This window comes from Dipodomys spectabilis, unplaced genomic scaffold, assembly GCF_019054845.1.
Source record: "Dipodomys spectabilis isolate Male_0828 unplaced genomic scaffold, ASM1905484v1 ptg000098l, whole genome shotgun sequence".
NCBI classification, from domain to species: domain Eukaryota; kingdom Metazoa; phylum Chordata; class Mammalia; order Rodentia; family Heteromyidae; genus Dipodomys; species Dipodomys spectabilis.
The window spans coordinates 14,405,935-14,422,739 of record NW_024870775.1 but is presented as its reverse complement, the minus strand read 5'-3'; the positions used below and the strand labels follow the sequence as shown (position 1 = coordinate 14,422,739).

Below are 16,805 nucleotides of genomic sequence, written 5' to 3'. Positions count from 1 at the left end.
CAAACTGGGGATCCAATGATTTCCCGTTTCGGATGCAGAAATCAAAGTCAAGCTACAGCAGGGCTGCATCTCACAGAGGCCCCAGGGAGGGTTCTAGAAGCGCCAGGCATTCCTTGGCTTGTGGTCGCAGCACTCCAGTAGTCACTTACCATGTCTTCTGTGTCTCTGTCTTTGAGTTTATGTATCTCTTAGATACACTGGACACGGTATTGTTTTCAAGACTATTTTGTATGGTCCATTTGGAGATCCTTTGGTGAAGAACATTTATGAAGACCTTTTTAGGTCATATCTACTGGTTGCAGCAGTCCTGCCCCTTAGGCCTCATAGAGCATGGGAAATGCTGTTGAAACACTTGCTGGGGCTGGACCCCAGGCTGGTACCTGGTGGGTTGGGACCGGTCTGGCATAGGGGCTGTCAGGCAGTCACCTCCCTGGGATGAATTCCAGTGAATTTATCAGCAGGGAAATGGAAAGCATGGCTCACCTCCCCACATGGCAAGCTGTAGAACTGAAGGGCAGAGGAAACCTTCTGCTTTGTTAATAGATGCCGCTGACTCGCTGACTGGGGAGACAGGAAAAGGGCCTTCTATCTACTCAGGCCAGCTCTCCTGTCGGTGGGGCCTGGACTTTTAACTTGTGTCTCTGTAAAGGTACTTGTGGAACCTTCCCATGTGGGCAGGAAGTGAGATGTGCTGACTCACTTTTTCTTTGTTTTCAAGGCATTTTTATTGTTCAAAAAATGGAGAGAGAAAGCATGGAGCTTCCTCCTTGTGCTGGGTCAGTGCCATTTAACAGTTTGCCTTTCTGAAGCTACCCCCCACCCCTGGTTTCAGAGACACACACACACACACACACACACACACACTCTCTCTCTCTCTCTCTCTCTCTCTCTCTCTCTCTCTCTCTCTCTCTCTCTCCTACAAGTACATACAACATGGCAGACTGTGGAAAGGTTACATCTTGCTCTATTTATTTACCTTTGTACTCTAGATTTGAATGTTGTGTATTATGTGAGAGGCTATGCTTGGCCCTCGGACACCATGTGCCCTGTGGTATGGGTCCTATGTCCTTTTTCTCCACTGTGAGAGTCTCTCAATTTTGTCCCAGTCCTTGTTTTTTTTTTTTTTTTTGGGTGTGTTATGCTCTTCTTAAGCAGTAGTCATTTTGGCAATATCAAGCATAACAGAGAGATAGAGATAGAATGACCTTTGTGAGGAGTAGAACCTGACAAACGAAATAGATGGCTTTGCCATGCTGCTGTCTCACGGCTGTAATCCTAGCCCCTCACGAAGCCGAGATCTGAGAATCACCATTTGAAACCAGCCTACGCAGGAAAGTTTGTGAGACTCTCATCTCCAATTAGCCAGCAAAAGCCAGAAGTGGAGGTGTGACTGAAGTGGTAGAACCCCGACCTTGCATTAAAAAAACAACAACAACAACAACAAAACCAACCAAATAAAACAAAATACAAATGAGAATATGAGGCCCTGAGTTCAAGCCCCAGTATTAGCACACACAAAAAGAGACAACAACAAGAAAACCCTGCTGACTTCTGGGGTAGGCAGGTCAGGCCAGGCATGTATATGCTTGTATTCGAGTGTCTGTGTGTGCATATTTTCACGTGAATGTTCATACCATTGAGGGCTTGCAAGTTAAAATGTAAATGTATGTACACACATGTACGCACATGAGTGCCTGCCTGCACATGAGGTTTAGAATAGCAGGGCATAGATAGTTAAAGATCTGCATTCTGGAGACTTTTCTAGACTTGGGAGGTTATGCTCATTGGGAGGCCAACCAGACTTTTTTTTTCCAGAAGTCTTTGTTTTTCTAGCCAAAAGGTAAAGCCTTCCATGCTCATTTCTCATGCCTGTAGCTTGTTTAGAGTGATAGCTAGTGGAGGAGAGTTGAACATAGTGCTGTAGATTGAGTGCTGTGTTTTGTGGGAGTTATCTATATTTAGCTTTCCTGCCCCTGGTCAACTGTGCCAAGTGTCCCAACCAGAGGCTGTGTATGTGGCCAGGTCATTCATAATGGTGGCCTTCTGTGGGGTGCTGTGTGCTCACTGATCACAGGGACTTCCCTGTAAGGGTTCTGCTCTAATGTGGGACAGGGAGGTAGGCATGGGCCTCTTGGAGTCTTAAGGAGCCTGGGAAGTGGGGGAGGGGGGCTTTGCCATGTCCCTGACAAATTGTACTAGTTAGTACCCGCCAGAGAAACAAACAAATTGTGTGTGTGTGTGTGTGTGTGTGTGTGTGTGTGTGTGTACAAAGACAGAGTTTATTACAGGGAACTGGCTCAGGATGTGGAGGAATAAGCTCAAATCTGCAGGCCAAGCCAGCAAGCTGGTGACTCAGAGAAGTCCAAAGTAGTTGAGGCAGAATTTCTCTTCTCAGTGGAAGTCATTCTTTTAGTATTCAGGTCTTCAACTTTTTAGATAAGGCCCACCCACATTGTGGAGGGCTATCTGCTCTGTGGTTTAATCTCATTAAAAAAAAAAATACTGTCCTAGAAGCATGCAGAATAATGTTTGACCAAATATTTTTGTACTAAAATCTGGCTAAGTTGACATTAGCTGTCATACTGGTCAGTACTTCCAAGAGAGGACCAGCTGTGTTTCATTAATAAGTTTGAGCTGCAGGTAATGTAGAGTGGTTGCACAGAGTGTTTAATAAGGAAAAAGGGGAGCAAGTAGGGTTTGGTGTTTGTCTCCAGAAGTCACCAAGCCAGCATTAGCACAGATAAAGTTGATTTGTTATTTATTATTATTATTATTTTAATGGAGTCAGTAGTGTGGCTTGAATTGAGGGACTGGGAGCTGTCCCTTAGCTTTTTCACTCAAGGCTAGCTCTCTGCCCCTTGAGCCTCATCTCCACTTCCAGCTTTTTGGTGGTTACTTGGAGATGAGAGTCTCAGACTTTTCTGCCCAGGCTGGTGGACTGTTATCCTCAAATCTCAGTTTCCTGAGTAGCTGGATCACAAGTGTGAGCCACTGACTAAAGACTGACATTTCTTGCTCTCTGGTGTGGGGTTCCTGCAAGTTGGGCCTCACATTTCAGCTGGCCTTTAGCTTAATTGAGGCTTTTGCTTCTTGTCTGTCACTCTGGCCCTAGGTTTATGCACAGATAACTCCGTTGGTATCTCTGGATGTGATTTGTGTCACTCTCCACTGGAAATGGCTTTGTCTTCCTGACTGATGTGACATGTTAAAGGTACTTATTAGCAGAAGGCTGTGGAGTGCTGCCTCCCCTCTCCTGATATTTCCCTTTTCTGGAAAAATATTTATGCTACTTACAATCTTACTATCATTTTCCTTCCTTTGTGAGCTTCTGAATTTGGCCTCCTTTTATCTGGAGTGCTCTTATTTGACTTCTGTGAGATTGTTAATTTGACAATAAGTCATTCCCTTACACAAGAGAAATCTGGCCTAGCATTCTGGGGCGTTCTAGGTTTGAAAAGGAGCTGGTGGGTAAATAGACAGGCAAGGTCCCCAGGATGGCTGGAGGTGAGTGAGTATGTGATGGGTGAGTGAGTAAGGAAGTGGTGCTAGGCACAGGGTGTAGTAAGCTGTGTGGTTGCATATATGTGTGTGTGTGTGTGTGTCTGTGTGTCGTGTCTGTCTGTGTCTGTGTCGGCAATGTAGGAGGGCCTACACTGGAGCTCTGACCCATGTTAAAGCAGGCACATTAAAGCCAAACTTCTGCTAGTGATCTGATAGTTAGTGCGTGCCACATGCTCTGCCTAAGGTGCAGAGAGGCAACATGATGTGGACCTGGAGGTTCTTGGGAGGCCTGACCTTACCCCAGACGAGTGTGGGCACAGGCCGCATCACTGCCCACTCTCTGGTCTCTGGGGCTTCCTGCCATGCCTCTGTCAGTTGGTTTCTCAGAAAGCCAAGTCTTTCTTGGTAGCCCAGGACCTGCTTGGGTTTATGGGTAGCCTGTTGTCTGGCTTCAAGTTCTTCTGTGGTACTGGCAGGGCTGCTGGGGATGACCTAACCCCAACTCAAGAGCTGGTTCAGGGAGCTGCCCAGGAACAGCATACTATCGGTGGGGCAGCTTTGCCTGCAGTGAGGGCTACTGTTCTTAGAAGTGTTGGCTGGTACTTTCCAAGTCAGACCTGTGACTGAACCTGGAAGTTCCCATCTGCGCCCAGCCCTGTGCTCTCTGCAGGAGGATTTGGTGGCAAGGTGAAGGTCCTGTCTGGCCTGTCTTTCTTCTTTGAGGAGAGGCCTGGAGAGTTGGCTTGACACTTTGCCATGCTTCAGCTTTTGCCCTCAGGGTACTTATGTATCATGAGATTTGAAAAAGCTATTGAACTGAACCATTTAAAAGATGATTCATAGGTTCTGATGCTTGCTGGGTTTGCTGCTTCTAACTGTAGAGGAAGGAAAAAAAAAAGTACATTTTATGGAGACTGTTTCTTGGGTTCTTTCATTTGTATATACACAGGAAGATGGCTAGAAATCAGGAGCATGGAGACATGTGGATCTGTTTATATTTATTTGTCCAGTATAATCTCTGGGATGCTCTTATTTGGATTAAAATGCTAGTGATTTCATAACTCAACCTCAGACATGCAACTCAAGCAAAGGCTAATCTCTGCTGACATGCCTGTTCTGCAGAGAGCCGTCAGTATGTTGATCCTCAGGGTTTATTGTTACCAGGTGTCTAGAAGCTGTAATTTGTGCCTGGGCATCACTGGAGTGTGATTTCTTGGCAACATTGGGGCTGGCAAGAGACTTGTGCATGGAACCAGGGTACCCATCTGTCTGTAGAGTGACTGGGAATGGGGAGGGGGCCGTACCCCAACCCTGTAGAAACCAAGTATTCTCTGTGCCTCACTTCTGTTATGGATCCCCAGGGCAGACTTGAGGAAGAAGGTCCCAGCTTTTATAACTCAATTAGCCATGAGTCTCTGTAGCTCTCTTTTCAGCATTCACTTCTTTTAAGGTGGCGGTTACCCCTAAAGACCAGTCCCCACTGTGCTGTCTCTCTCTGAACTGTAGATCTTAGCAAAGTCTTTTTTTCTTTCCTTAAGTCTAGAATTTTCACTTATAACACTATATATGGCTTCTCAAATTGCCAAAATTACTATTTGTAGGCACGGTGGTGCTGCAGTAGCCCATCTGATAGCCTAGAGGTGACTAAATGACTGACAAAAGAGTAGTTTATACACTATAGATACATCTAGTTACCAAGAGACTGACTGAGGGTAGGATATACCTTGAGGATACATTGAACAAAAGGGTGCCTCTCATTGTCTCAGGATGGAGCAGGATGGAGTAAGATCTCATCATAATACTAAGAATGGAGCACAACTTAAAATTTATGAATTGTTTATTCTGGAATATTTTTGGAGCATGAGTATAGGTAACTAAGTGGAGAAAGTGAAGCTTCAGATGATTAAAAATGCACACTTGCTTGAGCAAGCCTGGGATCCATTTTTATTATTTGTTGGTCATCTCTGTCTCTGTGGAAAGCAAAAGACGATTGATTCTTTCAAGCATAATGGGAAAAAATTGTCTTGAGGTCTATTTCTTGTGTCATTAACAGAGTAATAGCCTCTTGTCTTTGTAAGGCATATTAAATAGGTAGGTTTCATTAGGTAGCCGATGAAGAGAACACCACACTATATTCAGGCAGGAAAAGAAGTTTATTTACCAAACTACTGCCCACACCATGCATGGTGGAGAGGCGTGGCTGAAAAGGAAGGGGTGACCCACTCCTGGGTCAGGACTTACCTAGGCCAGGGATAGGAAGAGGTGTGGCCAGGGAGGGGAAAGGTGTGGCCACACTGGATCCAGATGTGACCTCAGGGTCTGGGACCCTCCTAAGGTCAGATGGGAGGCATGTGACCAAAGGTGGCCCAGCATGTGACCTAGCAGGAGGGGAAAGGTGACTGCTTCCAGGTCAAGGGTTACCTAGGTAACAGATACTGGGTGGAAACTTAGCCAAGAGGTAGGGAGGTGTCCCTGTGAAGACCTTACAGTCTTGAGTATACCTGAGCCGCGTGCACAGAACAAAGTTTGGATGGATGAACACAAGTATCTGGTCTTGAGATCTGGAAGAGGGCAAAGGGGATGGGCCTTCGCTTTTTTCTTTTCTTTTCTTTTTTTGTCAGTTGTGGGGCTTGAACTCTGGGCTTGGGTGCTATCCCTGCACTCTTCAGCTCAAGGCGAGTGCTCTACAGCTTGAGCTAGAGCGCCACTTCCGGTTTCTAGTGGTTTATTAGAGATAAGAATCTCACAGACTTTCCTGCCCGCGCTGGCTTTGAACTGTGATCTTGAGTAGCTAGGATTACAGGCGTGAGCCAACAGCTCCCGGCTAGCTTTTTTCTTTCTAGTAGGTGGTAGTGGGGATTGAATTCAGGGCCTCATACTTGCTAGGCAGGTGTGCTCTAGCATTTCAGCTACTCCTCCAGCCCCTTGGTTATTTCCAACATAGGGTCTTGATTTATGCCCAGGCCAGCCTGGACTGTAATCTTCCTACTTGTGTTTGCTTTGTTGTTGATATTGACAGGTACATACTATCGCACACTGTCCTTGCTTGAATGGCTATTCATAAGCTTTTTTTTGTTGTTGTTTTTATTGATTTATTTTATTTTATTTTTTTATTGTGAAAATACTGGATTCATGAGCTTTCGTGTTCCAGTTGGCCTTGAAATCATGATCCCTCAATGTCTACCTGAGAAGTAGCTAGGATTATAGGCAGGCTTGAGCCACTGCACCCCCATAGGCTTTAGCTTTTTGAACTTCTTTTATTTCTTTATTTTCATGCATATACAACATTGTAAATTAATTTTCTGATGAAGAAATATGCTCTTTTTTGTTTTCTCATTCTCTTTGTCTATCTTTTTCTTTTTTGCTTCTGAACTCTCAAGCTTGTGATTCTTGCTTCAGGCTTCCAAATGCTGGGTTCAAGATGTTTACCACTCATGTCCAGCTCTTAGGTTGTGTTGTTATTTGCAGTAAAATAGATACACGGCAAAATTTACTATACTAATTGAATGTAAGTATGCAGTTCCGTGGCACTAAATATGTTCATGAATCTGTGACCATCACTACTGTTCATCTCCAGAGCTTTTAAAACTTTTACTTTAGACCTAGTGTAGCACCACTTGCCAAATTTCCTGCAATGCTTTACTGTTCTTTGGGGAGTAGCAGAAGAGACGGCTTAGGAGGAGCACTGAGGCTCCAAAGCCTCAGTACGTATGGTACAGGACTGGTGGATTTAACACTACTTACCCCTCAGTGGCCTGCATGCCTTCAGTGTCTCTAGAAGGACCAGTTGCTGCCTGGGAGCAGTCACACTCAGGGAAAGTCCGTCTGGCTTTATCCCAGTGTGAGAAGAAACCGGAAGCCTCTCCCTGGCAGGTAGATGAGATTTTTACCTCTTGATTCTGGTGTTCATTCAAGCTGTTTGTTCTGAGTGGTTTGTTACTAGGTACAGATTTATTTATGTCTGTTTCCAATAAAAAGCCCCATATTAGCCTGTTTGGAAAACCCAGGTAAACAAGGCCAGGTGGAGGAGCGTGTTGGAGTGGATACTTAGGCAGAGATTTCTCTGTCGATTTTTATTTGATGGGTTGAGATGGCTGACAATAAGTTCTTCTATGTGATGTGTTTTCTTTGTTCTTAAGGTGTAAAGCAGAAACTATTTGAATGACTGACAGAGGCTGCTGATTTTAAGATCCTGACTGTAGCCTCTTTCCATGTGAGAGGAAAGGTCACCGTTCTTGAGTAATTCTTCTAGAAAGATTAATTTTAGTCACTTTAATTAAGTATCTGTGACATCCTGTGCTTTAAATAGGAGAGTGATTTATGAACAATGAGGAAAATGTTCATTTTTTTTTTTTTTTTAACGCAGAGGGTTTGGCAATCCTGGTTACAAAGGAAGTAGGGTCAGTTGGGGACCCTGAGCTATGGTGAATAGGCTGTGAGTTGCATTGACAGAGGTTGTAGCCAAGCAGGCTGGACCAGGTGACCTTCCTGCAAATGGTCCTTGATGGCTGTTGTCCTACTCTGTTCTGTCTTGGGCAATGCTTGATCTTCTAATGCTCATGTGTAGCAGATGTGCATCCTGAAAGGTGAGTTCCAGATGATAAGAGCTTCAGCTCTGACCACAAGTGCTTCCATAGCTCTTGACACCTGGGAAGGAACATGCAAGAAGCTATCCTCCTGCCACTTTTCTTACAGACCCGGGCAATTGGGCTCCAGTGGCTCACACCTGTAAGCCTAGATACTCAGGAGGCTGAGATCTGAGGATCCTAGTTTGAAGACAGCCTAGACAGGAAAGTCTCTGAGACTCTTATTTCCATTGAACCAGTGAAGAGCCAGAAGTGGAGCTGTGGCTCAAGTGGTAGAGTGCCAGCCATGAGCAAAATAGCTAAGGGACAGTGCCAGACCCTGAGTTTAAACCCCAGTACCAACACACACGCGTGTGCGGGCACGAGCACACACACACACACACACACACACATACACAGAGTAAGGTTTTTTTCCCTTGGTGTGATTTTCCCCTTTATTATAAAAATAAGCTATGTTTACTGTAGGAAGTACAAGTAAGCCACAGGATAAAAATTAAAATCTGCTTATCCACCAAGAGGGCTGCATGGGTGAGTGTACCTTGTTCTTCTATATCTTCAAGGATATTGATTTAGGACCCTGCAGACACCAAATCCACAGTTGCCCAAGTCCTATAAATCATTGCTAAATTACCTACAGTACCTAAGGCTATGTACATGCCATATAAACATTTTACATTCTGAATTCTTTAGGGAATGAGGACAAGAAAATAGTCTATGTTTTTAGCACAGATACAGATTTTCTTTCTTTCTGAATATTTTGACCATAGATATAGAATAAAACCCTTGTGTTCAGAGGTCTGGCTTTATGTCCTGTTAGAACTCCCAGTCTAGGTCTTCATGGGTCTTCTGGGGACAGAGTGGCTGGGACCACTGACGGTGCTGGGGGTTTCTGGTAGGTATAAGACATGAATGTTTTTTCTTCTCCAACTTTGTGATGAGCTCACTGGCTTGTCCTGGTGCTGAAGTATGAGAAGACATACACAGGATGAGGTGAGTGAGACTAGGTTCTTGTGTTCATGCATGGCTGCCAGGAAGGGGGCAGGTGCAACAAGCAAGTTGGAGCTGTGGTGGAAGGGGACTGCTCATGGAAACTCCACAGCCTCAACAACAAGGCGAAACCAGTTAATCTTCACATGGAGGCTTGTGAGTTCTGAAGATTATGATTCACTTCCTTTCCAGGAGGCAGTAGCATTTTCCTTTCCACTGTGATTGCTTGGTAAACGAGTAACATAGCCCTCTTAGAGGCTCTGCTTTCTGAAATATGTATCCAAACTTTCTGGTTGTGTACTACACTAAGAGTGGTGTGGAAATGGAGCAACAGCCTGAAAGAAGGTTCCCGTAACTAGGGTTGAATTCACATGTGAGGTCACATGAGCCCAGCTATGAATGCACGTGACCTGGCTGCACATGAGGTCATTGCTCATCAGGATAGCAGAGCCATAGCCCTCATTCCTACCCCTGTGGTAGGCAGTTATTGCATGGTAGGCACTCATTGCATGGAGAAAGTGGTTAGCTCGGTCTTGAGAGTTAGATACTTATACGTGACTGATATGTCTGGAGCAGGCCTGGCATAGACAGTCTGGATGCTTTTGGCTGTCACACTGTGTGTGTTCTGGACAGTATGGACCCTTGCCAAGGACTTGAGTGGTCTCCTAAGTACATTTATCTCCTGTGGAGACAGCCACATGTGCTTACATGGTCTGTAAGTATTGGTGTGTCCCAGTGTGTGCATGCATACTGGAAGAGGTATTACAGGTATGGCAGCCTGCCTTGGATGCTCCTGACTCTTAGACATATGCTAGGAACCCTAGCAGGAATCAAGATGGGAAAAAATAAAGGCATTTCTTAAAGAATGAATCTATGCCACTGCCGTGTGAGCTCAGATCTAAGCATTGTCCATTTGTTGTTGTTGTTAATATTTTAAAGTTTTAAACACCTCCTTTGCTTTAGATGTCTGGCCTGTTGGTGCATGCCTTGGCAGCTATGGAGTATTGTTGAAAGTGAGACAACCATGAAGGGTCTTTGTTGCCTACTCTGTCATGGCACACCAGCACTGGATTCCCCAGCTTTCCAATGTACCTGGCTTTCCCTTGAAATGCAAAAGTCACTCCTGACTCCTTTTCCTACTTATTTGTGGTGGTGGTCTCATTCCAGACTTGGTCTTCCTGAATCCCAGATCCCATTCCCTCCTCTGTACAAACTTGGGGCTTTTGTATAAACAGCCTTTGAACAGAGTGTCAGGCTGTGGGACTCACAGAGCTCTGTAAGTTGGAAACAACTAATAACACAAATTGTCCTCCATAGGTGTACGAGTTGCTTCTGATAGCAGAGAGGTAACTAGATCCTCCCATAGGAAAAGTGAGTTTTGTGTCCAATGGAAATTCCCTTAGAAGTCCCTTTACTTCCTTTGGGTTTATTTATTTATTTCTGTTGAAGTGAAATTCACATAACACCGTACTACGGCTGTTTGTCATTTCCTCACCAAAGGTTATATGTTGGAAATGTAATTCTCAAGTTTATGTTACACAGTATGCTCTTTGGGAGGTAGTTAAGGTTAGATGAGGTCATGAGGGTGGGGTCCTGTCATGTCATTGATGGCTTTATGGGAAGAGGAAGATAGACCCAACTTAGGTTGCTTGCTTTCTAGACATCTCACCACGTGCGGTCCTCTGCCAGATAGCTATATTTATATGTCTATATATCTATATATCTCTATCTCTATATCTGAAGCACACTTCACCAGCACCAAGCTCTTGATCTTCCCCAGCCTCTAGAACCATGAGCAAATGAAACTATTCTTTATAATTTACCCAGCCTCATGTTTCGTCATGACATTGGAAAATGGAGTTAGGTGCATAAAATTAACCATATTAGAACCTTCAGCACTTTGCACTACTACTGCTATCTAGTTATGTTCCTGGAACATTTTACTATCCAAAGGCGTCCTTTGGTCCATTAAGGAGCTGCTGCTCCTCAGTCCTTGTTCCCCAGGCCTATTCCATGTCATTTGTGATCCTTTGACTTTTCCTTTGAGAGAATTATAACATCTCATTGGTTCCCTTAAGAATAGTGGCTTAAATAACGTGTGTGTGTGTGTGTGTGTGTGTGTGTGTGTGTGTGTGTGTGTGTGTGTGTGTGTGTGTGTGTGTGTGTGTGTGTGTGTGTGTGTGTGTGTGTGTGTTGGTCCTGGGGCTTGAACTTAGAGCCTGGATGCTGTCTTTGAGGTTTCTTTTTGTCTCTCAAGGCTAGCACTCTACTACTTGAGTCAAAGCTCTATTTTCAGCCTTTTTTAGTTAACTGGAGATAAGAGTCTTATGGACTTTCCTGTCTGGGCTGATTTTGAACCACAATCCTTCTAGGATCTCAACCTTCTGAGTAGCTGGGTTGACAGGGTGTGGACCACTGGGATTTTGTTCTGTTGTGACCCATTTACCCTTGGCCAGCTCACAGTGTTGGCTGATGGTGCTGGCTTGCAGGAATTGTATGCTTCCTCCTATCTCTTCTCCACAGGATGTGGTAGAACAAGGGTTATTTTAAAAGTGAGAATCCAGACCTGGGAAGCAGGAGGAACACTGCATGAGTGGTTTTCCCAGTCCTGGCTATTGTGTCAGGTTGCGGGGAGGACACTCAGTGATATAATAAAAGGACCTTCTTCCTGGGCTGCTTCTTCCCTGGGCCCAGCAAATTTCTGTGTATTTATTATCATGTATGTAGGGGTGAGGTTAGCATGCGTGATTTGTACAGCTGTTAGGAGGGCCTGTTGCCAAAAGCAGAGATGCATCCAAACAAGGCAAGAAACTCAGTAGAATTCGAAGGCAGCTTGTGTCAGAGTTGTCAGCGTGAACTGAGCCAAGAGAGCAGGACCTTCCTTCTCGGAATGCAAATATGACTAGACTTGGCTTCTGGAAACAAACGTACCCTGCAGACCTAAAGGTGGATGCAGGCACCCTAACAGACCCTAACTGAACAACATCCCTAAAAGACAGGAAAATGAAGTAGACTCCACATCCACTTGAGTCTGTTTGCTTGTGGTTGTTGCCTGCTGTGGGACCTCTGTCTTCCTGGCTTCCCCTTGTGGGGGAAAGACCTTCTCTGCTCTCTCCTAGCTGGAGTGTTCTCCGTGTGAAGGTGTCTCCTTATTGGTAAGTTGGTCATCTTTTCTGGGCACATGTGGGGAAGAGAAGAGAGTAGGCACACACAGTGATCCTGACCACTGTTAGCCACGTAGCCTCATTGACTGACATCAGCAAGACTCTCCCACATCTGTGCTTGGAGTCAGTAAATTCCAAGGATTTGCAGTGCAGTGATATGGAGAGATTTCTCAGCATTTCTTTTGGAGTTTGTAGAGAGAAACTTCAGCCCTGTGCTCTCCTGTCTGGGAAGCAGAAAGCCCCAGAATTTCCCTTCCAGACCTAAACCAGGTTAATCAGCTACTAGGAAAAGATAGTTAATAAAACTCAACCCCCAGCCTTTTGGATTCTGCCCATTAACTCATTTATTATTCGTGATGTCCTTTGGCGGGTAGGACCCAGGCTTTTCTTGGGTTTATGCTATCTGTGACAAGGTGGCTTCTCTCTATCTCCACTCTCTTGGTGTTGAGAAAAACTACATGCTGTCCTCAGGGGGTATTGGGGTTCCTTTGCTACCCAGTTAGTAGAAGCCAGTACAACATGGACGACTGTGATTTGTATGATAATTGTGTGGGTGTGTGATATGTCCTAGGGCTCCAGTGGTTTGTAATTTGTGCACAGTTCAAATAAAAAGCAAGTTCAGACTTGGGAAGGAAAGACTTTATTGGGAAAGCTGTGGCAAAGAGAGAAGGGACTGCCCCTATATGCATGCGGATGTGTGTTGCACATCTGCTCTGACTATTGGATCCTTATGCCCCCAGGGTTAGATGGAAGGGTTTTGTTTTGTAGGGTTGTAGAACAATTTGAGATTTGGGTCAACATGGAGTGATCACAGGGTATTCACAGGGCCAGTGAGTTCTCAGGAGGGCTCCAGGAGGTCCAGGGAAAGGAGAAGCTAACCCAAGGGAGATTCTGAGCATCTCCTAACTGTGCAATAGGAGGCCCTGAGTGGGACCTGCAGGGTTTCTGTGCCTCTATAGATGGGGCTTCAAGAGTCCTGGCCAGGCAAAGTGGAACGATGGGATTCCTTCTTGTGATGTTTCCAGACACAGCTTGTGTGCTCTCTCTCTCTCTCTCTCTCTCTCTCTCTGCTTTTTAACTTGTCACTGTTCTCTAGGATCTCGGGACTGGCATGAAGTCAGCACAGTCCCAGGTGTTAACCAGAGTTTTGCACAGAGTGGCATGCATCCTAGTAGCAGGCCCTATTGGCCTAGGCTCCCTGGTTCAGCCAGATGGCCCTGGCATACCCTTCCCAGGCTCCCTGCCAATGCCTCCTTCTCTGCTGCCAGGAGATGGTGTCTGTGCCTGCATATGGCGGTTCCCAGACTGCATGGAAGGGCCTGGGTTCTCCAAGCAGGCCCCTGTTCCCTCTAGGATGAGGCCCTGTGGGAGTTAGTGACAGTGTGGTCAAACCCCACTGGCAGGCATCTTCTCAGGTGGGTGGCACTCTCCAGTTTGTTCAGCTGTGTCTCCTTCCCTGGAATTCCCCTTTTCAGTTAGTTTCCTTGCATCCTTTTGATAGGGGTAAGGTGGGGCTTTTGACGCAGCCTGGCACATGCTCCTTGCATTGATTCTCGGACTCCCCAACATACTCCTTGTCACCACATGGTGTTCCCTGGAACACCCTGGTGGCACTGTCACCCTGGAGTCATTAGTTAGGCTCCTTTCTGTGTCTAGTCACATCTCTGCAGTGTCACACTCCACTGGGGCCCATAGATGTGCTTTTAGCTCACCCCTGTTGCTTCTGCTGTAGGTATTCTGTGTGACACTCACTCACCTGAGGCTCTTGAGCTCCAGAACCAAATGTAGCTCAGAGTCTGTATATCTAATAATTAATGAGGGAGTGGAGTGGGGGCCTGCTGGAAAAGGGGTCCAGTTGTGGTTATATGTGTCTATATATTTGTGTATATGAGTATGCATGTGTATGTGACATATGTGTATATGTAGCATGTGCATGTGTACATGCATTTGTGTGTATAGGCATGCATGGATATACATGTATATATCATGTATATTGTGGCATGGATATATATTGCATATGCATATGCAGCTGCATATGTGTGTATATCCATGTGTGGCATAAATGTGACATGGAGTCCTCTCAGTGTGCTCAGGAGGGCAATTGTGAGTCAATTTTTCTCTGTGTGTTGAAGTGGAATTTCCCCAAAAGGAAAGTGAGTGGCTGCTAAGAGGAAATGTGGCATACCTTTTGCAGAATGTGCAAGGTAAACTCATCACTATCACCAAAGCATGTATGTGCAGTGACCACATTGCGTTCGGACCCCCCAGGCCCCTTTCCTTCCACCGTGGGCAGCTGTCTCCAGAAAAGGAAACCCAGTTAGTTCTTTGTAACAGCTGCCTAGGACATGCCATGTATTTACTTTGTGGTCAAGCTGGTGGTGGACTTTGAAGGTGTTCTTGTGGCTTTGCTATGAGGTGAAGATCTTCTTTTTAGCGCATCTCTGTGTCTAAGAATATCTTATTCCATTCTGTCTTGCATTAACTGGGTAGTTTATAAAGAGTAGAGGTTTATTTGGCTCATGGTTCTCGAAGCTGGAGGACCAGGAGCTTGGCACTGGTATCTGGTAAGAACTTCTTGATGCATTGTAATATGGTGGAGGCTATCTCCCATTGAGACTGAGCTATGCCAGCTCCATTCTCTTTCTCTTCTTATAAATCACCAAGGCCATCATGGAGGCCCCACTTCAGGATCCTACCTAATCCTAATTACCTCCTAAGACCCTGTCTCCAGATATACATACAGTCTCAGGATTTAGTTCCTACCCTCTTTAATACCAGCAGAATAATAACTAAATTTCAGCTGATGAAGTTGGGGGCAAACTTTCAAAGCAGAGCAAAATGTAACTACAGAAAACGTGAATGTTGGGGTGAGGAGGTTGCTGCTTCTCTCTCCGTGTGTTGGAGGTCCTCCTGTCCCTCTCCACACCGCTAGCCCTGATGTCAGTCCAGGTCACTGCCCACATCATTGCCTATCTTCAAGAGGAAAAGGACCACTTCGCTGTACTTCAGTAAATGACAAAGCCTCACCTGTAACTTGACTTCTGCAGTTTTGGGCTTTGGCTAGGGGACTTCGGGAGGCCCTGGATGGTCAGAAAGGAACCTTGTATTCTCTTGGTTTGCTGCTTCATATTTCTCCTGTATGTGTGATGCATAGTAAGCCCTCTCTTACTTTAGTATTATTTTCTCTCTTCTGGCCTTACCCTCTTTCTTTGCTTCCTCCTATTCTTATGATTTTGTTTTATTTTATTTTATTTTATTTTTTGGCTGGTCTTGGGGCTTGAACTCTGGGTTTGGGCACTGTCCTTGTGCCCTTCAGCTCAAGGCGAGTGCTCTTCCGCTTGAGCCACAGTGCCACTTCCAGTTTTCTAGTGATTTATTGGAGATAAGAGTTTCACAGACTTTTCTGCCCGGGCTGGCTTTGAACTGTGATCCTCAGATCTCAGCCTCCTGAGTAGCTAGGATTACAGGCGTGAGCCACTGGCGCCCGGTTCTGGTGAACATTTTTAGCACAAGAGTTTGTGTGGTTATTATAAAGGATCTGATGCCAAGTTGGTCCTGCTAATATGTATCCCCCTTTTTCTAACTGCTCCAGGTTCCACTAACACCAGAAAGTGGGAAGAAGCCCAGTCCTGATTGCTGAAATGGTTGACGACATCAGTCCTGAGGTAAGGGATGAAGCACAGTTGGGAGGGGTGCCTGCCTTTAGAACCCGCCCCTCAGGAGGTCTTATCAGTTGATATCTGCTCTCAGTCAGTCACTGCTAAGTCTGTTCTATGCGTGGCTTGTGAGGGGATTGGGCACCAAGAAATACAGTCTCAGAAAGTTCAGGCTTTTCTGCCCAGGGCAGTCATGGTCTGACTCATGTGTCGATGTGGGTGGTGAGGGCTGCCATTGGGGCACTGCTGAGTGAGGCTCATTTGGGTAGTGAGTCCAGCACTGGTCAGCACTAGCTTTTTCAGGCAGGACAGGAAAGGGCTGTCTGTAAGGTTGTATCCTTGTCTGGGATCCTCCAATGTTTCCCCTGGAAACTGTGAGTTCAGGAACTATTGTGTCTTGGAAAACACATGTCTTGTACCCTCAGGAGTCACAAGGACTGGTGGTCCCTGCTTATCTTCTGTTTTACTGGTTCATAGCCTCTGCCTGACAGGGAAGACAGCCTCTCAGGCCAGGATAGAGGAGGCAAAGAGGAGTCTGGGGTGGCCGGCATCTTGTACTGCCGTTTACAGTATGGAGGATGGCAGATGGCCTGTGCCGAAGGCTCAGGAACACTGGTGTGCATGAGCCCTGTCACACACAGGCATGTGGCATGTGTGCCACTATGTCCTGGCAGCCCCCCTAGGAATTCTGAGCCTTTCCATTACAAATGAGAACACAGACCAAGTGATAAGGAGAGATTCCCACTACTTGTACAGTGGGGAGTCTCTGACCCCCTTTGCTACCTGCTCCTAACCATTGTGACCGGGTCTCCTACCATGCTGATGCTGCCTGGCCTCTGGCTGGCTTTTACTTCCAGTATGCCAGTATCTTCATCTATGAGCTTGGAGGGCAGTGCCACCTGGGCCTGCTA

At 45.8% G+C, this 16,805-nt stretch overlaps 1 protein-coding gene across 1 annotated transcript in view; it reads left to right on the top strand.

The window, feature by feature from the left end:
• The window catches only part of LOC122113891 (semaphorin-4D), a 96,236-nt gene that overhangs the window by 16,305 nt on the left and 63,126 nt on the right, over nucleotides 1–16,805 (top strand). Inside the window, exon 2 of the mRNA XM_042687048.1 lies at nucleotides 15,831–15,903. The gene's annotated coding sequence lies outside the window, so the exon portion shown is untranslated. The remainder of the gene's footprint in view (nucleotides 1–15,830; nucleotides 15,904–16,805) is intronic.